Here is a 22,437-nt window from a genome sequence, read left to right as displayed (position 1 = left end):
ATTATATGTACCAGATTCTTAAAATACCAAAAAACGCTTTACCAGTAGTAGCAAAAGCATATTATTTGCAACAAAGATCACAAATTTCAGAACAAGAACAATCCTTGGATGTAACTAATCTGTTAGAAATGTCATCAGATGTACAGATAAATGTACGGAGATCAATGCTAGCTTCTTTTGCTTTCCTTTCTGAAAGAAATCACGTGATGCGCCTGTTTTTCAGCAATCGACAATCAAATTTTTATGGGAGTCCTATATGGATATTCCCTGACGTGGTTAAATCCACTCAGCTGCGCAGAGAAGAATTTCTCAGGCTTCGTCCTGAGGCATTAAAACTGGGAGGGTGTTTTGCTTTGAAATATCCCTGCTAGGCCTGCATCAGATACTTAAATGAAAATGATGTTTTTCTTGATCCTAAATAATTGAGATCATTCTTAGTAGCTCGGACCCCTGTTATAGCTCCCACAGTCCCGGTGTGAAATAATGTAATAGATGGTATAACTCGGCGAGTTTATCGGTGTGTTTGATTTGAATTTACTTGGTACGTTTTGCTCTAATCTGCCCCTAATTACTGAATAACCATATTTTCTTATAATTTAAATGTCATATAATATGATTATAATATATGTACTTTAAGCAATGATTACTGGGAATATATTGACATTGATTTTTCTGTATAAGAATGTTTTTTGTTCTTTGAAAATTTTCAAAATTGAAAATAAAGATTTGAAAAAAAAAAAAAAAGCATGCTGCTGTATCTCTTAAATCTTGTCCTCCTGCTGCATGTCCTGTGTGGAGGAACTGAGATCTCTAGGGAGCAGAGAAAAAGTCTAAAAGGGGAATCTGTGGGGGAAATAAGCCCTGCTGAGAGCCCTGCTGGTTCAGGCTATTCTGCTATCGGTTGGGGTATCTCAAGGCTGGGTCCTGGGCCCTCTTCTCTTTCCTCATTATAGTTTTTCCCTCGGTGCTCCGATGACTCCCAGATCTTCCTCACTACTCCAGAAATGCAATCCCAAACCTCAGCCTGCCTGTCTGGCATCACTACCTGGATGTCTCACTGTAACACCCCTGTGTTTCTAAAAACACATCATTTTCCTTTTGCAGAAAAAAAAAATGAATCTAGGGGGTATGGTTTAAAAATAAATTACTGTATCTCTAAATCTTGTCCTCCTGCTGCATGTCCTGTGTGGAGGAACTGAGATCTCTAGGGAGCAGAGAAAAAGTCTAAAAGGGGAATCTGTGGGGAAAAACCCTGCTGAGAGCCCTGCTGGTTCAGGCTATTCTGCTATCGGTTGGGGTATCTCAAGGCTGGGTCCTGGGCCCTCTTCTCTTTCCTCATTATAGTTTTTCCCTCGGTGCTCCGATGACTCCCAGATCTTCCTCACTACTCCAGAAATTTCACCAAGCATGCAATCCCAAACCTCAGCCTGCCTGTCTGGCATCACTACCTGGATGTCTCACTGTAACACCCCTGTGTTTCTAAAAACACATCATTTTCCTTTTGCAGAAAAAAAAAATGAATCTAGGGGGTATGGTTTAAAAATAAATTACTGTATCTCTAAATCTTGTCCTCCTGCTGCATGTCCTGTGTGGAGGAACTGAGATCTCTAGTGAGCAGAGATAAAATCTAAAAGGGGAATCTGAAAAAAAAGCCCTGCTGAGAGCCCTGCTGGTTCAGGAAGCTGCCTGGCCGGGAGTGCAGGAGTCTCCCCTGACTCAGCCTGTACACATTACAGGTGCCAGGCACACGTCTGCGAGCTCAGGAGGTCGTTGCACGGCTTTTTGTGTTCTGTACTGCTGATTCCTGATCTGTGTGTGCACGGGGACGGGACATTCCCTCACCTCGGAGTTGTGATCTGCCTTCTGCAAATGAAGGAAAAGTCTTGGGGGCAAGCCAATCGGCGGGGCGGGGGAGGGGGGGTTCTGTTTCTGAGCCGAAGGTAAATTTCAACTGCGCACCTGCGAGTGATTCAACATTAGGGGGTAGATATTCCAAAGCCATATAGACAGATATCTGAAAAGTTATCCGTCTAAATTTTTTAGCTGTGTTATTCAGCGACTCAGGGAAAAATATAGCCAGATAGCTCTTTACTCAGCTAGAATTTAGCGAGATATGTTGAGGGCATTCTTAGGGCGGGGGAGGAGAAGTTACCTGGCTAACTCTGCCCGGGCTCTAGGCAGGTCTAAAGTTAGCCGGACACTCCTATCCAGCTAACTTTTTAAAAATAGTCAGGTATAACTTAACCAGCCACTCAGCAGCTAAATATGGACCCCCCTGAAAGCTTTCCGAGACCCCGATGTTGCATCTCCACCACTTCTTGTCTTTTTCTCCCCAAATCTGCTTCCCCTCGTCCCTCTTTTCTGTCTCTGTGGATGGCACGCTTATCCTCCCGGTTCTCGTGGCCCCTAACCTTGGGTTCATCTTTGATGCCTCTCTTGTCTTCTCTGGGCACATCCAAAACACTGCCAAAGTCTGTGGTTTCTTCTGCTATAACACTGATAAAATCTGCCCCTTCCTTTCTGGGTTTATCTCCTCTCACATCACCTCCCACTTAGATTACTGCAACTTGCGCTTTGCAGGCCTCCTACTGAGTCATCTTTCCTCCCTGCACTCTATTCAAAACTTGCCTACATGACTTATCTTCCTTCGATATCACTGTTTAATTATTTAATTAATCATATATTCTGCATATTCCAGTACAAGACTGTTCATGGCAGATCACAGAATGTGCATTCATAATATAACTATCACAACAACAATATAAATCAGTAAAACTGTACACATTCAAGAGCATGAATGCCTAAAATGCTATTAGCCACAGGCTTGTCTAAAAAACTTTGGGCTGCTTCACATATTTGCGAGGCATCCTTGTGCAGGACCCGTGCTAATCCTCTCTGTCTCGTTTTCAGTCTCACTGCATGTTCTGCCAGAGCAAGCTATGCCCATGTAACCCCTCTTCCCAAGGCACCGCATTGCCTCCCCGTCCACTTTCCCCGTACAGTTCGAGTTTCTTTTCCTCGCCTACAAATACGGTCCCCTCTGCAGCTCCTCCTTCTCTAATGGTCCCTTTCCTCATGAACTCCATTCACAGAAGCAAGGTGCCAGCTCCCGACTCTGCGCATTCCACCTCGTTGTGTCCTCTGCCTGGAAGAGACTTCCTGCTTCAGGTACATCCCTCCCTGGCCCTGTTCCAGCCCAGTCTAAAAACTCAGCTTATGAGCCTGCTTTTAAATCCTTAACGCTTCTCGACAATAAATTCGCTTTCGGGCCGATACAGTAAAGGGCGCTCCAAGGAGTGCACTGTTAGCCCGCGTTTGGCCGTGCGTTTTCGACGCGCTATTTTTACCCCTTATACAGTAAGAGGTGATAGCACGTGGAAAACGCAAGGCCAACCCCCCCCCCCCCCCCCCCCGACCCCCGAAACTAATAGCGCCCTCAACATGCAAATGCATGTTCATAGGCCTATTAGTTATTCACGCGCGATACAGAAAGTAAAATGTGCAGCCAAGGCGCACATTTTACTTTCAGAAATTAACCCCTGCCAAAGGCAGAAGTTAATTTCGGCCGGCACAGGGAACGTTTACAGAAAAGCAGAAAAAACTGCTTTTCAGTACACCCTCCGACTTAATATCATAGCGATATTAAGTCTGAGGCCCCAAAATAAAAAAAAAAAAAAATCAAAAATCTGCCCGCGGCCCGCGGGTTGGAACACGGATGCTCAGTTTTGCCAGCATCCGTTTTCCGAACCCGTGGCTGTCAGCGGGTTCGAGAACCGACGCCGGTAAAATTGAGCGTCGGCTGTCAAACCCGCTGACAGCTGCCGCTTCTGTCAAAAAGGAGGCGCTAGGGACGCGCTAGTGTCCCTAGCGCCTCCTTTTACCGCAGGTCCTCATTTCCTTGCAGGCAGATACTGAATCGCGCGCCCATGAGAGTGGCCTGTGCGCGCATCGGGAGAGCGGGCGCTCGCCAGCTCTCCCGCACTTCTTTCTGTATCGGCCCGTTTGTCATGTAAGCTAGATTGTGAGCTCCATGGGGCAGGGACTGTCTTTTATCTGTGCCTGTATAGAGCCACGTACGTATGTCTAGTTGCGCTTTAAAAATGAGGAGGAGGAGGAAGAGGAGTAACATGCTTGACTGCCTCCTAGTAGCTGAAGCCAACATGTGAATGCTAGGCTGCCTACAGGGGGTTGGGAGGAGTTGGGTAATTGTCAGCAAGCTGCATCGTTGGAAAGTGTGCAGGTACCACTGAACACATTTCAAAGAGAAACTGCCTGAGGGTTTCCAAGGCTGGGGCTTTTCGGGAGAAACTGTGCACATATAATTGCAAATTCAGTTCCACGCATACAGTTCCCCACGTGCCCCCGAGAGCACCAACTTAAAAAGGGCTAAAGCTAACCACGCAGGCAACCGCTGTGATTATATTTCACTGTTCTGCGCAAGGAAACGTTGAGCCCTGGTAATGCTTGGTTAGCAGGGCTGTGTGACGTGTCTTTTCTTCTGTGGTTGGAGGTGGCTAATGACTTTTGGGTGGGGGAACCAAAGACTTTTGTGCAAAACCAATCTGTGAACTGTTTTCCAAATCCTACTTGATTAATGTTTTTATCTTTAAGTATCACTCATGACCACTTACCTCATGGGGCATTCCTGGGGTCCAGGACTGACCTGGCGGGAGTCCCCCCCTAGGACAGACTCCATTGGTCCTCAGGTCCTTGGCACCTGGTGCCTCTACCTGGGGAAGAAGTCAGTGAGATTTCCCTCCCTTCACCCCAGGAAACAAATGGGACTGTGAGCGAGTCTGGCAGTATGTACAAACATATACAGGTTTATTAGTCTATACAAGCCTATACATTTCTACATGACTATATACATTGCTAATAGGCTGTCAAGCAGCACACTTATCTACTCGTGGTTAGTAGTCTCAGGCCACGCAACTATATACATTTCTACAAGGTAGCAAGAACATTTAATAGTTGGCAATTTGGGGTTGTTAGCACCCACAGTATACCACCATTTAGAATAGAAGGGATCTCTTGAGTTCCCGTTTAACCAAGTGTTATTATTATCCTCACCCTTTTTTTTCCAAGTCTCACCCATGTGAAAAGATGCAACTGGGCTGGTGGGCAGTGTTGTCCTGGGGGGTCCAATATATCTAAACTACTGCCATCTCCTCAGTGCTGCTTCTGCTCCGCTGACAATTCCATGCCAATGCTGGGGTCCATGCCCTCCTGGGGACCTGACTGCCTCCCGGTCTGTCACTATGGTCCACATTGTCCTGGGAGATGACGCCACCTCCTTGAATGATACTAGGGTCCATGTCCTCCTGGGGAATCCAACTGCACCACTGGACATGCTGCTGGGGTCCCCTTCTTCCTGGGGGACCACTTGATCTGCCAATGGGGGTCCATGCCCTCCTGAGGACCTGACACCACCTCCCAATATGCTGCTGGGTCCACACCTTCCTGTAGGATTGCTAAAACTGCTACTGGGGTCCACACCCTCCTTGGGGACCAATTGATCTGCTGCTGGGGTCCCCTTGCTCAAGGGGGATCCAGGGTCACCTCCCAATATGCCACTGAGGTCCACACCCTCCTTGGGGACCGCTGTACCTCCAGATATGCCACTGTCTTTTGGTTCTTTTCCCTTGGTAGGAGGGCTTTTCCTGGCTTAGGTTTACAGCTCCACTAGGCACATGGCTTGTCTAGCGTTCAGTGATTCAGGCTCTCCACAGTCTCATCTTTTAGTGATGTTATCTCTGATAAACTCATGGCCAGTCATTCGCTGTTACCTAGCCTGGACGGGTCACTTTCTATCAGCCAAAAGGCCAAGGTCCAAGCAGGACTATGGAAAGAGAATATGTTCACACCCTTCCATCCTGCCTGGCTTTTTCTTCTGTTGTCTGAGAACTGGGTATCCAGTTAGTCAGGGTGAGAATCTGTTTGCTTCCAGTATATTTCTCTCATAAATTCTTCTCTCTTTCAGAATATTCTAAAGTCTGACTTTTCCAGTCATACTTCTGTAATTTAGGATTTTGTTATCCTTTGATTTAAAGTGTTATTTCACTGCAAGTTACCAGCATTAGTCCAGGGGGCTGTGAAATGCAAATTCCCCTACCTGGGTCTCTGACTCATCTATTTAATGGTCATTTAAGCACCTTCATAGTAAGGGGTCTGGCAACCTTTTCAATCTCATTCTGGGTTTCCTGGGCTGGTAGCTCATGTCGCATAGCTGCATTGTCCTCTTTGTTTTTTCTGCTGCAGTTCTCGTAAATGGTGTCATGCTCTTTAACCCCTCCCCCTCCCTTGTGAGAGGGGGGGGTTCACTCAGATTGTTTGTGTTTGGATACAAACCTGAAAGCACATTCCTTGCCTCCTGTTTCATTAAGTTCTTGGTGTGTCTTCACTCTCCCTCTTTTGTTAAGCCTAATGATGCCTGGTAACATTTCTATGAATGAATGGAGGGATTCCATGCCTGCCAGTTAGATTTGTGTCAGGTAAGTTCATGGCTTTTTGTGAATGAAGAGAGTAAACAAATCTCATTGGCTGGCAGTAATCAGCTGACTCAAGGTCCTTTGCCTAGAAGGAAGGTCCTTGTGCAGCTCTTTCAGGCTAGAGGTCCTGTGTTAGAGCTGCTCAAAGAAGTAAGAATTTTATGAGGGAAAGGATGGAGCTTTTAATTGGCTATCAAAAACCATGACGTGACTGTTGAAAATGATTTTTACAAACTGCAATCAGCGCTCCTTAATGAAAAATCCTTAGTTGTTCTTAATTAGCAAGAAAGCCAAGGTTGAAGGAAGCTTTACGCTTAATCCCAATGCTTTATATAATAAGCACTGGGATTAACAAATAACAGGAAATCAAGTGTTACCTAAACATACTGCAGAATCCTTTCTTGTTTGTAATTAAAACATTCATATGCTAAACAGAGCTGATAAAAAGTTCTTCCTTCTGCACTTATTGAATGCTGGATGGACTTGATCTCAATTGTTTTAACTTTGTCCAGGATTTGCTGGCAAGCTCGCTGGAGGATAAGTACCACACCTCTGTGCCACTCTGACATGTTCTCCCTTTTACATGTGAGTTGAGCAGTCTGACAACAGAGAAAGAGGACTCGGTTCAGCACAAGAAGATGCAGGGTAAAGATAAGCATTTGGCTGACCTTGAGACAGAAAGTCAGGGCCAAAACTGCATGGCTCAGACAATTTGAAATTGTTTTCCTATATATTTGTAAGGGATCCCTGGGTAACAACTGTGGAAGGACCTCCAAGTTTTGCTGCTGGGGGAAACCCACCACCTCAAATTGGGAGCAAAGTTTGGAGAAGTATACAAGACAAGTTATCAGTCGCTGCACCTCAAAGAGGAAGTATATGGTACAGGCAACGGCAAGGTCAGGCATGCAGAGGTCAGGAACCAGGGACACAACCACTCACAGAAGCTAGGAGCAGGAAACAAGGATGCAGCCCAGGAAGACAGAACCACGATAACAGCAGCAATAAGGAGCACAGCTAGAGGCAGGGAAGAAATATTCCAGCCAGTCTGGACTGGCTGCCATTGTCCAATCGGAGCCCAGCACAAGGGCCAGCTTCAGGGCAAATGGAGCTCTGGGTGAAAATTGTTGATGATGCCCCCTTCCTGTCCTCCAGATAGTCTATCCCTCTCCCCACTTCTCTCCTCCCTCCCCCCCCCCCCCCCCCAATTCAGGCATTTCCCCCTCTTTCTATCACTCCAGATATTATCTCGCTCTTCTCCCACTCTATTGAGGCATTCTCTCTCCTCCTCCCTCCCTCCAGACATTTAACTCCTTCTCCTTCCCTCCATCCATTCTCTCCCTTTACTCCCCTTTCTTCAGGCATTCTCTTTCCCCTCCCTCCAGGCATTCTCCCACCTTATCCCTCTCTCTCTCTCTCTCTCCATCTACTCTCCCTTCCTCCAAATATTCTTTCCTTCTCCCTCCTCCTTCCAGGCATTCTCTCTCCTCTTTCTCCTCCCTCCATCCATTCAACCCCTCCCTCCATCCCTTCAGGCAGTCTATTGCCACGTTCCTCTATCCCAGCTTTCTCCTCCATTCTCCCTCCCTCCCTCCAGGCTTTCTTTCCCCTCTCTCCTTCTGTCCTTCCATTCTTTTCCTCTTCCCCTCATATCTCCAGGCATTTTCTTCTTCCCCCTCTCTCCAGGCATTCTCCTCCCTCTCTCTCTAGGCATTCTATTTCCCTTCACTTTTCCTCCATACATTTTCTCGCTTTCTGTCTCTACTTCTATATAGGCATTGAAATAAAGGGCTTCTTCTGATCGTCCGATTCTCATTGTCTTTACTGTATCTACTTCTATATAGGCATTTTCTCTGTCCCTCTTGGTACTCTCTTGGTGATGATTTTACAAATCAGGTCTCCTCTAGCCTCTTCCTCCTCCTGAACATCGTCAGCATTGGTGACTTCTAGGTCTTCCTGGGCCCCTTCCTTCTCCTCAACATTGGCAGCAGCAGCTTCTTGAGACTCCCTGGACCCCTCCCTCCACCCTAATATTGATGGTGGTGGCTTCATGGGCTTTTCTTGGAACCTCTCCAATATTGGTGGTGCAAGCCTCTCCAGGTCCTTCCCACCTATCTCTCTGCCCATTTTCCCAATAATTCCTCCTTCTCCTCCTCCTGCTTGCACAGATAAATGTAACATGACTCCTCTCCTCCTGCTCCTCCTTGCTACTGGCCACTACTTTTGTCCCGCTGCTTACTCGTCCACGTCAGCCACTACTTTTCCTGCCCCGTTCCTGCTTCTCATCAGTTAGGGATTTAGGTTTTTGTGCCCCTAGGCATTAAGAACATAAGAACATAAGAAAATGCCATACTGGGTCAGACCAAGGGTCCATCAAGCCCAGCATCCTGTTTCCAACAGTGGCCAATCCAGGCCATAAGAACCTGGCAATTACCCAAAAACTAAGTCTATTCGTTTTTGGGTAATTGCCCAAAGGTGACAGCACCATTGTTGGTGCTGTCACCTTCTCCCACCCACCCCCCACCCCCCTTGCCAGAAGGTCAGACAAAAGGGAGAAAAAGCTCTAAGGTGCAGCCTTACAACTTTTTGCAGGATAATGAATGAGACAGTGCTAAACCAAGGTACAAATGATTATCAAACTGATAGGATGGATCAACTTGATGGAGGTGGTGCTCTATGTAGAGATAGCATAGCATCCAACAAGATAAAGATCCTGCAGGTGATAAAATGCATAATAGAATCTTTATGCGTGGAAATTCCATGTGTGATAGGCAAGAGTATAGCAGTGGGGATATACTATCGTCCACCTGGCCAAAATGAACAGACTATGAAATGCTAACAAAAAATTAGGATCACTTTCAAATTTAGCAGCATAGAAATAATGGAAAATTTCAACTATTCCAATATTGACTGGGTAAATGTCACATCAGGATGTGCTAAGGAGGTAAAGTTTCTAGATTAAATAAATGACTGCTTCGTGAAGCAGCTGGTCTGAAAACCGACAAGAAGGGGAGCCATTTTAGACCTAATTCTCAGTGGAATGCAGGATTTGGTATGAGAAGTAACTGTAGTGAGGCCGCTTATCAACAGTGATCATAATGTTATCAAATTTGACTTAATGACTGGAGGGAAGACATTATGTAAATTTACTGCTCTAGCATTTAACTTTCAAAGGAAAACTTTGATAAAATGATGAAAATAGAAAAAATGAATAAAAGGTGCAGCTACAAAGATTAAGGTCCAGATTTTAAATCTTACGCTACCCGGCGCGCACAAATGTACACCTGATTTTATAACGTGCGTGCGCTGCTGCGTGCATGTTATAAAATCCAGGGTCGGCGTGCACCTTGCACACGCCAAGCCCGAGGGGAGCCCCGATGGCTTTCCCCGTTCCCTCCAAGGCCACTCCGAAATTGGAGCGGCCTTGAAGGAACTTTTCTTTCGGTCCCCCCCACCTTCCCCTCCCTTCCCCTATCTAACCCACCCCCCAGCCCTACCTAAATCCCCCCTACCTTATTTTAGTTTTTATGCCTGCCTGTTGCAGGCGTATCTTGTGCGAGCCGGCTGCCTGCTGGTGCACAAACCTCCGGCACGGCCACTGTACCGGAGCACTCGGGACCGCCCCTGGACCGCCACCCCGCCCCTTTTTCGAAGCCCCAGGACATACGCGCGTCCCGGGGCTTGCGCGCGCCGCCAATCCTATGCAAAATAGGCTCGGCGCGTGCAGGGGTAGGTTTTCGGGGGGTTACGCGCATATATTACACGTGTAACCCTTTGAAAATCTACCCCTACGAGTTTACATCAGGCATGGACAATTTTTAAAAATACCATTTTGAATTCCCAGACCAAATGTATTCCATGCATTTGAAAATTGGAAAAAAGGCCAAATGACTGCCAGCGTAGTTAGAAAGTGAGGTGAAATAGGCTATTTTAGCCATACAAATTTCTTTCGGAAATTGGAACAAGGACCCAACTGAAGAAAATAGGGAAAAGCATTGATAAGAACATAAGAACATGCCATACTGAGTCAGACCAAGGGTCCATCAAGCCCAACATCCTGTTTCCAACAGAGGCCAATCCAGGCCATAAGAACCTGGCAAGTACCCAAAAACTATCCCATGTTACTGTTGCTAGTAATAGCAGTGGCTATTTTCTAAGTCAACTTAATTAATAGCAGGTAATAGACTTCTCCTCCAAGAACTTATCCAATCCTTTTTTAAACACAGTTACTCTAACTCCACTAACGACATCCCCTGGCAATATATTCCAGAGTTTAATTGTGCATTTCTCTGATTAGTTTTAAATGTGCCACATGCTAGCTTCATGGAGTGTCCCCTAGTCCTTCTATTATCCGAAAGAGTAACCAATTCACATTTACCCGTTCTAGTTTTCTCATGATTTTAAACACATCTATCATATCCCCCCTCAGCCGTCTCTTCTCCAAGCTGAAAAGTCCTAACCTCTTTAGTCTTTCCTCATAGGGGAGCTGTTCCATCCCCTTTATCATTTTGGTTGCCCTTCTCTGTACCTTCTCCATCGCAAGCATATCTTTTTTGAGATGCGGCGACCAGAATTGTACACAGTATTCAAGGTGCGGTCTCACCATGGAGCGATACAGAGGCATTATGACATTTTCCGTTTTATTCACCATTCCCTTTCTAATAATTCCCAACATTCTGTTTGCTTTTTTGACTGCCACAGCACACTGTACCGACGATTTCAATGCGTTATCCACTATGACATCTAGATTGCTCAAGGCAGGCGAAAAGAGAATTTGAAAAGAAGCTGGTCATAGAGGCAAAAACTCATAATAAAAACGTTTTTAAACCTAACCAAAGCAGGAAGCCTTTGAGAGAATCAGCAGGACTGTTAGATGATTGAGGGGTTAAAGGGGCACTTGAGAAAGATAAGGCCATAGTGAAAAGATTAAATTAAATTATTTGCTTCAGTGTTTACTGTAGAGGATTTGGGGAAAATACTCATGCAGAAAAGATATTTAATGGTGATGGTTTGGAAGACCTGAAACAAATCATAGTGAACCTGGATGATTAAAATTGTCTATGGTACTTGAAGATTAAAGGCTGGCCAATATGTCACCAATCTTTAAATGGGCTCTAGTGGTGATCTGGGAAACTATAGACCAGTGAGTCTGACTTCAGTGCTAAGAAAAATCCTAGAATCAATTCTAAAGAGCGAAGTCACAGAACATATAAATAGGCATGGTTTAGTGGAACACAGCCAGCATGATTTACACAAGGGAAGTCTTGCCTCACCAATCTGCTACATGTTTTGAAGGAGTTCAAGAATATATTGATATTGGTAAGCCAATGGATACAGTGTATTTGGAGAGACTCCTGAGAAAAATAGAAATTCATGGAAAAGGAGGCAAAGTCCTATTATAGATTGCAAATTGGTTAAATGATAGGAAAAAGAGAATAGAACTAAATGGTCAGTTTTATCAGTGAAGAAAGGTAAACAATGGAGTGCCTCAGGGATTTCTGTAAAAGAGTGAAGTGATCAAATTTGCAGATGACACAAAATTATTCGGAGTTACTTGTTAGATCACAAAATGATTATGAGAAATTACAGCAGGATCTTTTGAGACTGGGAGACTGGGCATCCAAATGGCAGATTAAATGTAATGTAGACTTGTGCAAAGTGATGCACACATAAGGAAAAGTAACCCACACTGTAGTTATACAATGTTAGGTTCTATGTTAGAAGTTATCACCCAAGAAAAGGATCCGAGCATCATTGTGGACAATACATTGAAATTCTCAGCTCAATGTGCACCGGTGGTCAAAAATACAAACAGAATGTTGGGATTTATTAAGAAAGGAATGGAGAATAAAATGGAAAATGTCATAATATCTCTATATTGCTCCATGGTGAGACCACCTCTCAAAAACCATGTAGTTGCACTGAGGAAGATACAGAGAAGGGAGATCAAATTGATAAAGAGGGATGGAATGGCTACCCTATGAAGAAAGGCTAAAGAGGTTAGGACTGTTCAGCATGGAGAACAGATGACTGAGGAGAGGTGGATTATAGAAGTCTATAAAATTATGAGTGGAATAGAATGGGTAAATGTGAATTTGTTATTTACTCTTTCAAAAAATACAAAGAGTAAGGGACATTTCATGAAGTTAGTAAGTAGCACTTTTAAAATAAATTGGAAGGAAAAAATGTTCACTCAAAGAACAATTAAGCTTTGGAATTCATTGCCAGAAGACGTGGTAAAGGCAGTTAGCATAGCTGGATTCAAAAAAAGATTTGGATAAATTCCTGGAGGAGAAATCCATAAAGCAGATAGACTCAGGGAAAGCTACTACTTATCCTTGGGCATTAGCAGCATGGGGTCTGTGACCCTTCCAGGTTCTTGCGACTTGGATTGGCCACTGCTGGAAACAGGATACTGTGCTTGATGGACTCTCAGCCTGATACAGAATGGCAATTCTTAATATCCTTCAGTTCTAATTCAAGCCTGACCAGCGCCTAGCAAAGCAGCGTGGTGGGGGTCTTCTTCAGCTGGGGTTTGCTTAGACTTTAATTACAAAAGTGTTTCACTCTGGTAAAAATTATTACGCAATGTCCAATTATTAAACAAAACAATCAGTTTTGCTATGACAGTAAAGCTTAAATCTTTTGCGAACATCCATAGCTTTTGTTTTCAATTTTGTATTATCAGTGGTACTGTTTTATTAGTTTTTCTCCATTATACGTTTTGTGTGCATTTCAAAATTATCTCCAGCCTCTTGTGTAACTTCAGCAGAAATTATAATTCCTGATTGGTCTTTCTTTTATTTAATTAATTGTAGATATATTCTCATTTTACTTAGTTTTACTTACTGACTGAAGCTATTTTTACTATAGAGTTCTTCTGTTTTTATTTCATATTGAATTTTTATTGTATATTATATCTACACATTTATTTTCTATGCTTTGTTAAATGTAATGATGTGATGGTCCTGGTTCCAAACACCGGTATAGAAAATCTTATAAATAAATAAATAAATAAATAAAAATAAATGTCATTATTTTATCATCATGAAATAAGGATTTTGAAGTACAGGGTTTATTTTTTTAATTTTCTTTCTTTTCCCCATTGATTCCTATGGCATTACTGTGTATACATGGTTCATACATGTTACAATAAAGGTGTGTTTGGGGACGGCAGTATAGGCAAGCACTTGCATGCATGGAGATGTAGTTCCTCAGAAAATCAGGAACTAGATCTCCATGCATGCCACGTGGCCATGGAGCTATATGGTCACCTTACCTATGTGGCCTCAAAAGTTTGCAAACAATATCTCTGTATGCTTTTCATATTTGTCCAATAAAAGGTTGTCACAGCCTATAAAGAAATCAGTTTTCTCTGAGACCAATATGGCTACTAGAAGCTAACGCTACCTTAAGAAAAAGAAAACACCATTACTCCAATTCTAACAATCGTGGCCAGCACACACTACCCACATACAGGAAGAAAAGACCAAATTTGGTTACATAGAAACATAGAAATGACGGCAGAAGAAGACCAAACGGCCCATCCAGTCTACCCAGAAAGCTTTCACACTTATTTTTCCTCATACTTATCTGTTGCGCTTGGCCCTTAGTAACCTTTTGGTTCCAATTTCCTTCCACCCCCGCCATTAATGTAGAGAGCAGTGCTGGAACTGCATCTAAGTGAAGTATCTAGCTTGATTGTTTAGGGGTAGTAACTGCCTCAACAAGCAAGCTACTCCCACGCTTATTTATTTACCCAGCCTATGCAATTCAGTCATTGATGGTTGTTGTCTGAATATACATCCACTTTTCTTCATTCCTCCCTGCCATTGAATCAGAGAGCTACACTGGATATGCATTGAAAGTGAAGTATCAGGCTTAATTGATTCGGGGTAGTAACCGCCGTAACAAGCAAGCTACACCCATGCTTATTTGTTTACCCATACTATGTAATTCAGTCCTTGTTGGTTGTTGTCTGAATATAAATCATCTTTTCTTCATTCCTCCCTGCCGTTGAAGCAGAGAGCTACGCTGGATATGCATTGAAAGTGAAGCATCAGGCGTATTTGGTTTGGGGTAGTAACCACCGTAACAAGCAAGCTACACCCATGCTTTTTTGTGAATGCAAATCCTTTTTTCCACATTTCCTCTTGTCATTGAAGCATAGAGCAATGTTGGTGTCACATTAACTGTGTGTATGTTTATTGAATAAGGGTATTATCTCCAGGTAGTAGCCGTCATTCCCGCAAGCCACCCTCTCTTCATTCACATCCTCTAGACTTTATGGATCCACAGTGTTTATCCCATGCCCCTTTGAAGTCCTTCACAGTTTTGGTCTTGACCATTTCCTCCAGAAATACTTCCTGACATTGGTTCTGAGTCTTCCTCCCTGGAGCTTCAAATTGTGACCCCTGGTTCTGCTGATTTTTTTCCAACGGAAAAGGTTTGTCGTTGTGTTTGGATCATTAAAACCCTTCAAGTATCTGAAAGTCTGTATCATATCACCTCTGCTTCTCCATTTCTCCAGGCTGTACATATTTAGATTCTTAAATCTCTCCTCATAAGTCATTTGATGAAGATCATCTTCTCTCATACGTAAATCTCCTCTTTATGAGACATAAACACCTACCAGAACATGGCAATTTGAAAGGAAGTGGGAAAAGTCTCATTTACCCTTAGACAAGGTCGCCTGTCAACATTTTAAATAACTATGGGTTTCGTTTTTTCTGCTATGCAGGCAATGTTCAATTAATTAATAATTATTCCTCAGGTGCAGACAGGCAAAATTACTTTTATCAATCAAGGCTTAGAAGGCATCAATCTTGGCTGTCAGAAAATGAGCTATCCATGAGCCCGAATAAGATTGAAGTGTTGTGGAGGAGGAATGTATGACACCATCGCTTAGATTGGATTATTGCAATAACTTGCTAAGAGGCCTCCCACCAAAATCAGTTTTGTAAGATTCAGCTTACCACAGAAGGAGAAACAGATGGCAGAAGAATGTGATATTCAATCGGGTATCAAAATGAGGTTAATTAAAGATTTGCTGGCAAAGAATAGAGGCTCTCTTGAGGGAGGAGACTACCAGGGAGGCAGAGGACTGCTAGAGAAGAAGAGGCTGGCCAGGAGAGATTGTGTTAGGCTGAAAGCTGCCACCACAGGTGGGGAATACCCCAGTAAGAGGATTGGAGAATCTGTTGCTAGGTTAGCTGGGGGAAAAGGGATAGCAGAGAAGGGTGTTTTGGGTTGCTGCATAGAGTTTATGCCAGCCTGTGTTTAAATGCCTGTTGTACATATCTAGCATGTCTCTGGTGCCTTATGGGCATGGAACTGTGTTGTCATTTGTGAAGGAATACATGTTAGAGGGACAATAAAGATGCTATTTGCTGTATGTGCTTGACCAGGCTGTTGTTTTCAGGTGATTCAGTAGGTGAGTGGAAGAGGTCATGGACGGGGGGCCCATACAGGTGGTATATGAATTTAATTTAAATTCTCTATCACAAAGCTAATTGAGAATTTGTAGCAATCAAACTTGCCGAATTCAGATGTAATACAAAGATATTTTAACATAATATTCTCACTTACTTAAGAAGCACAGTAATTAATTTATTCCTGTTTCCACTTATAGCAGATGTTCTACAACCTGCACATCTTTTCTGTACTTACAGCTAATAAAAAAAATAGATTTTGGCATGATAAAATAGTCGTGTCCACTATTAAAATAGATAATTATAGTCATTAGACAACTAGCATTTATCAGCGGGTAATTGCTGGAGAAAGTTAAGGGACTGTACAATAACTAATGAACAAGGTAAAATGTATCCACGTATGAGCAGTATTTATAGATCAGTGGTTCACAGTCACCAGAGCAAGGAAGAGCTTCTTACCCAGGGCTCGTTCTTTTGCTTATTTGGGGGGCAAATTTCAAATCCTACCAGGAGCTTGCAGGCCCACAGGAAAATCTGGGGCTGGTGGGGACCACAGATTAAAGGGGAAAACGTCTCCTTGGAGTTGGCATCTGCTTTAGAGCATGTGGGGGATTTTAGAATGAAACAATGCATGCACTTGCCCTCTGCAAAAGGAAGGGGACGTTTAGCTGGGCAACCGCTGAGTTACCCAGGCAGGTTCCTTTGAAAATTGTCCTCGTTTTGATCATACAGTCCTTCTGAAATAAAACCTCATGTTTTCAGTAATGTCCTATTTATTTGGGGTAAATATACTCTGTCCAAAAATGTGGAAAATGAAAGAAACTCAAATGCAAGAAACTCAAATGTGTATCATTTATACCAGTGTCTCAAATATATGAATAACAACTTCAAGCACTCAAACTAAATCTCATGAGCATTATTAATGCACCATCATTTTCGGGGCTAAAACATCACGTAGCTCATAAAGCAATTGCGGCGTGGCCATGCCCACACTGTTATGTTTTAACTTGGTTTGTGGGCCCTTGGGTCGTGGAGAAAGCTGACTCCACCCACAGGGAGGAGTCCTGTGGGGACTCTCCATGACAGGCAGGGTCTCAGCAGTGATGGACACCGGAGCTAGAGAATCTTTATTATACAGCAAAGAGAAACCCGAGGAGCGGGTTTGTAAACTCAGTCCTGGAATTAGAAGACCTGAGTTGGATTCTCCGGTAGTGGTCTGCAGAGCGGGGTGACCCGGGGAATCCTTACTTCTTGTTAGGCCTTGTACGTGGTAGCTCCAGTAGTGGTCCACAGCGCGGGGTAGGCCGGAGGCAGATGTAGGTAACTGGTACAAGACAGCGTGAATCTGGAAGTGGTCCGCAGAGCGGGGTAACCTGGAAAGTACTTGCTTCTGACATACCTTGTGTGTTGTAGCTCCGGTAGTGGTCCGCAGCACGGGGTTGGCCAGAGGTAGGTGTTGGTAACTGGCACAAGACAGCATGGATCCGGTAGTGGTCCGCAGAATGGGGTAACCCGAGGTTCCACACAGCAAGACAGACGAGGTAATGTAGAGTAGGTCTTATACTCACAATGCAATAGAGAATTCGTAGTAGCAGCAGCGGAGATCCGATGCAGGAGAACTCACTTAGCTGGTGAAGGTGAGACAGGCAGAAGAGGCTCTCCGAGGAGCGGATAGCCCTGAGTGCAGCAAGGCCCCCGAGGAGCGAGTACCTGAGTCACTCAGCCTGGAACGCAGGAACAGCGATGCGTGGCGCCTCAGCATAAAGGAATTAAGCAAGATGGAATCCTTGCTAACTCGTAGGTAGGAAAATCCGGTAGGTTTAAATACACGTAGGCAGTGACATCATGCGGAGGGGACGCCCCCGAGGTTCCTGCCATGACGTGCATAAGAAGGAGGCAGGCACGTCTCCTAGGTCACACCAGATTCAAGATGGCGACCGGGATCGCCCTCGCTGTCCTGGGAAAGCCAGGAGGGTCGGCGTGCAGAGGCAGAGGAGGCCATCTTAGCCAGAATCGAAGCTACTGGGCAAAATGAGGTGAGCAGCAAAGGTTGCAGCCGTCTGCGACAGACGGGCGTAACACACGCTTACATAATCATTGGTCCAATCTCCTTATTTCTTATAAATGTTTTTTGAATCTGCATATAAAAGTTTAGAAAAAGCTTTACTTATCGTTGTAATGTTCCTATGTTGCCAACACTGTCACTCGCTGACCCTGATACGCTTTGTGTTGAAACCGCGTTGTGGCTGTTTACTCTTTGGCCTCCATACAATGCCCGTAATTGTTATATTTCCTGATCATCTGCTTGCACATTGTTTGCTGGCCATCACATAAGAACATAAGAAATTGCCATGCTGGGTCAGACCAAGGGTCCATCAAGCCCAGCATCCTGTTTCCAACAGAAGCCAAACCAGGCCACAAGAACCTGGCAATTATCCAAACACCAAGAAGATCCCATGCTACCAATGCAATTAATAGCAGTGACTATTCCCTAAGTAAACTTGATTAATAGCAGTTAATGGACTTCTCCTCCAAGAACTTATCCAAAACTTTTGTGAACCCAGCTATATGCAAATGTATGTGAACCCAGCTATATGCAAATGTATGTAAATGTGAAAATGTGAGAAACGTTGCAGCAGGATTTTGCTACTCTTGCTACAGAATCTGTCCTTGGTCTGCTGCAGGAAACCGGGTGCTGTGACCAGAGATGTGCTGGATAATTTCACAGGCATCCCCTGTTAAAAAGGGAAACGGTAAACTTACACCCACACAGAATATTAGATAGAGAGCACACGCACGCATATGCACTCACCGACATTGTAGACAGCTCTGGGGATTGATGCTCTTCAGGCGGACAGGGGAGAGATCAGCTTGTGATCTGCTGGGTTTGGGGAGGGGGGAGGAGAGAAAATCCCTTATACCCACTGGACCCTAATTAAAGGACAAGTTTGCACAAGGGATGTGGACATGGCTAAGCACCTTTGGGTCTTGGGTTCTACAATAAAAAATGTGACACCTGCTCCAGGGCAGATCTTACATTTCAGATCTCAATGAGCGTTCACTCAGTAGCTTGCGGAGAAGAGCACAGCCAGCTGCTTACTGTGTACCTGCTAAAGCCTCGTTTGTAAAGCTGTGACGCTGTGAAGGATAAATGCAGAACCACCATTTACTCCAGCTCTATTGACGAGCCAGGAAAGGCAATGAGTTGACTACGTCCACGAGCCACAGTTATTTGCACAATGTCACAGCAGAATTTTGTCTTTCATTCCGGCTGACATGGTAAGGGTCATTTGGTTGACCTGCAGTGTCATCCAGCACTCTCCTTTGTATCTACGATCAGCAGAAGCCTATTGAAATCTCAAATGTTTTCTGTTTGTCACTGATTCCAGTATCTATTTCTGGACTCCTCCCTCTGGAACTCTTATCTAAAATAATTGTTTACTGTAAATACAGATGTCTATGCAGGCTTTTGACAGACTGCAGTAGGTTTGAAGTGCAATTAAGGTGTAATGTGAGTATTTTATTCTTAAGTGCTCTGTGGTATTACAGAGAAAATGAAAACATTAATAATTGACCACCAACAATCTTTCTTCCCACAGCAAATTGCCCAGAGTTGAGAAACTCTAAGGTGGCGCAACCTTTAGTAAGTCATTTATTTAATTATTAATGTATATACCTCCCATCGACATTTCTGGGTGGTTAAATTAAAATGAATATAAAAAAAAAAATGCATGCATCATTCTTGCCACTAAAGGCTAATGCAATGGTTGCTGAAACCCAGTGCCCAACGTACCGCCAGCTGGGAGTTTCTTGTTTCAGGGACATTGCTAGACCCGGGCACCCAAGGCCTATACCCTGCTTCTACTTGGCCAGTGTCTCTCATTAGCAAGCCTCGGGGGTCAGGCACAGAGTTCCAAAACTGCAGTCCAAAAACTGGAGCCGGTGACAGCGGGAGACGGCCAACAGAGACCCCCTGCGCCTCAATAATAAAGAGGTCATGGACGGGCAAAGAGCACAGGCTGGTACTGGTGGATGGGCAGGGGGAGGGGGGTGGGCTTGACCTGGTAAAAGGATATTTATTGTGTGAGAGGGATCAGATGTGCAGGAGGAGGATGGGAGGAAATAGGAGAAGGGGGGGGGATGGGCTCGGGTTCATGTGGCAGAGCTTCGAAGGCCTGGGCTCAGCCCAGGACCCTCCTTGACTGTCCCCCAGCTCTGCCCTTGGTGCACTGAGGCATGGCGTATTTTTTGGCGCCGTGGCGGGACATTACTTTCATCGAGCTGTTCCCTGCTGTTGTGGCCGTAAACATCTGGGGGTCGAGGACCCGAGCAAACAGGAGGGTGGTTTTTCAGGTCAGATGACAGAGAAGTAGTGGAGCGTCTGAATGGTTTGACAGCTGCAACTGAGGGAAAGATTGCAATATTCAGGGGACTGCGCATGGGCCGAGCCTGGAGAACAGCATGGCTGACTCTTTATCACGCTTTAATGGGTCACCCTTCGGCCCCCTTCTGAGGGGTGGCAACTTCGCCCTGTCCCCCAGAGATTTAGGGAATGATGTTAGACTCGTTATCTGACAGCACCAGGAAGCCCTACATCAGCGCATTGGCAGATTTCCAGGATTTTATGCACGAGTGTAACCCTTTCCCTTGGGGGCCATAAAAGAATTTATTCTCTGGAGCTGTCCTCTCGGGGCATATTCCCCCTCACTGCAGGCCCCAGGGGGTGGATTCTTTCTATGGGGTTGAAGGCAGTCCTTCCTGGTCCAAGCGATGGTGTGCTTCTCCTTGAGTGGGTGCAGCTCTGTGCAGACCTATTAGCTGCTGGGACAAACAGGCTGGACACGGACTAGGTGTTCGAATAAAATTTACTGATTACTTCCAAAAACTTCCAGGAATGTCCAAAAAAGATCTCAGATGATGGGCTCCTGTCCTCTTCTCAAATTCCTGGGGGAACATAAGAACATAAGAAACATAAGAAAATGCCATACTGGGTCAGACCAAGGGTCCATCAAGCCCAGCATCCTGTTTCCAACAGTGGCCAATCCAGGCCATAAGAACCTGGCAAGTACCCAAAAACTAAGTCTATTCCATGTAACCATTGCTAATGGCAGTGGCTATTCTCTAAGGGAACTTAATAGCAGGTAATGGACTTCTCCTCCAAGAACTTATCCAATCCTTTTTTAAACACAGCTATACTAACTGCACGAACCACATTCTCTGGCAACAAATTCCAGAGTTTAATTGTGCGTTGAGTAAAAAAGAACTTTCTCCGATTAGTTTTAAATGTGCCCCATGCTAACTTCATGGAGTGCCCCCTAGTCTTTCTACTATCCGAAAGAGTAAATAACCAATTCACATCTTGTCACTTTTCTCCTGGGTGTGCAAACTGCCCCAGTGTGTGAGGGGAGTCCTACTGGGGAAACCACAAGGCCCAGGCAAAGATCCCTACCCGAGTCCAACGCTCTGACATTTGCCCACAGCCTGGGTCCTGGGCCCTTTGGGGTGCAGATCATGTTGAGGGTCTCCAGGTTTGTTTGTTTTTTTTCTCCCCACATGTCCCAGCAGATTTGACTTCTCAGAGGGAAAAGCCTGACGCACACAGGAGCCATCTAAACAAGCCTAGCTCCCTGTGAGGAAGGGAGGATCAAAGTCCTCCTCACAACAAAAAGGGGAACAAAAATCCTTTCCTCTGGCTGGATGCTGCTGTCACTGATATTGCTCCTTCTCCAGCAATATATCCAGCCCTTGTCCTCAGGATCCAGGGAATAACCTTCACCATAAGGGTTCAAGGCGCCAATCCAGTCACCAAGTATTTAAAAATATTAATAAAGTCTATCTTCCAAAAAAAGGAGGCAGATCCTCTCAGGCCGTGAGTACACTAAGAAGGAATCTTCTCTAAATAGAAAGACACTAAAGTTAGGTGAGTAGGCAAAAACCAGCAGGGGTTATACAAACTCAGCTCCTTATGCCTCAAAATCTAAACCAAAATAACCACCACACTACTCCTACTCCCAGCCCTCCCCAAGTAGAACTGGGACCTCCAATCACAGCCAAGCCTCAAAGGAGGGGCTGAAATGGACCGAGGTCTCTCACTAAGCTGGAAAATCACTAGAGAGAGATCTAGGGCCATCTAGTGGACAACCAGGGGGTCATCACACAAAGAAGGCAGTGGCTGGGAACCCAAGAATGATGGCATCGCTGGGTCCTCTGTGTCCCCCCATTTGGTTGGGATATCCTTCTTCACAAAGGCATGGGCCATGAGAATCTTGCTTCTAGCTTTGTGGTACAGAGGATCATGAAGGGTTGGGCAAAAAAGCTGCGTGAGGATGCGAGACCACAGACTGCCAATCACCCATGAGTGTCTGATGGCAATGCTGCACAATTTACATAGTGTGAGCTTTGACCAATTCGAAGTTCAGCTGTTTAAATGTTCCTTCTCATTAGCATTTTTTTTGCGGTTACGCAAATAAGTAAACTGGTGTGACGCTCTTCCATAAATCCACCCGCATCAGTTTTACAGT

At 44.7% G+C, this 22,437-nt stretch overlaps 1 non-coding gene across 1 annotated transcript; it reads right to left on the bottom strand.

Moving 5' to 3' along the window:
• Positions 1-2,832: 2,832 nt before the first annotated feature.
• Positions 2,833-2,938, bottom strand: LOC115096297. The gene has a single exon (XR_003858028.1). It is a non-coding gene; the product is annotated as a U6 spliceosomal RNA (small nuclear RNA).
• Positions 2,939-22,437: the final 19,499 nt, after the last annotated feature.

The sequence above is a fragment of the Rhinatrema bivittatum genome, chromosome 7 (genome assembly GCF_901001135.1).
Source record: "Rhinatrema bivittatum chromosome 7, aRhiBiv1.1, whole genome shotgun sequence".
NCBI classification, from domain to species: Eukaryota; Metazoa; Chordata; class Amphibia; order Gymnophiona; family Rhinatrematidae; genus Rhinatrema; species Rhinatrema bivittatum.
The sequence above is the reverse complement of the archived record's forward strand: the minus strand, read 5'-3'. Positions and strand labels throughout refer to the sequence as shown.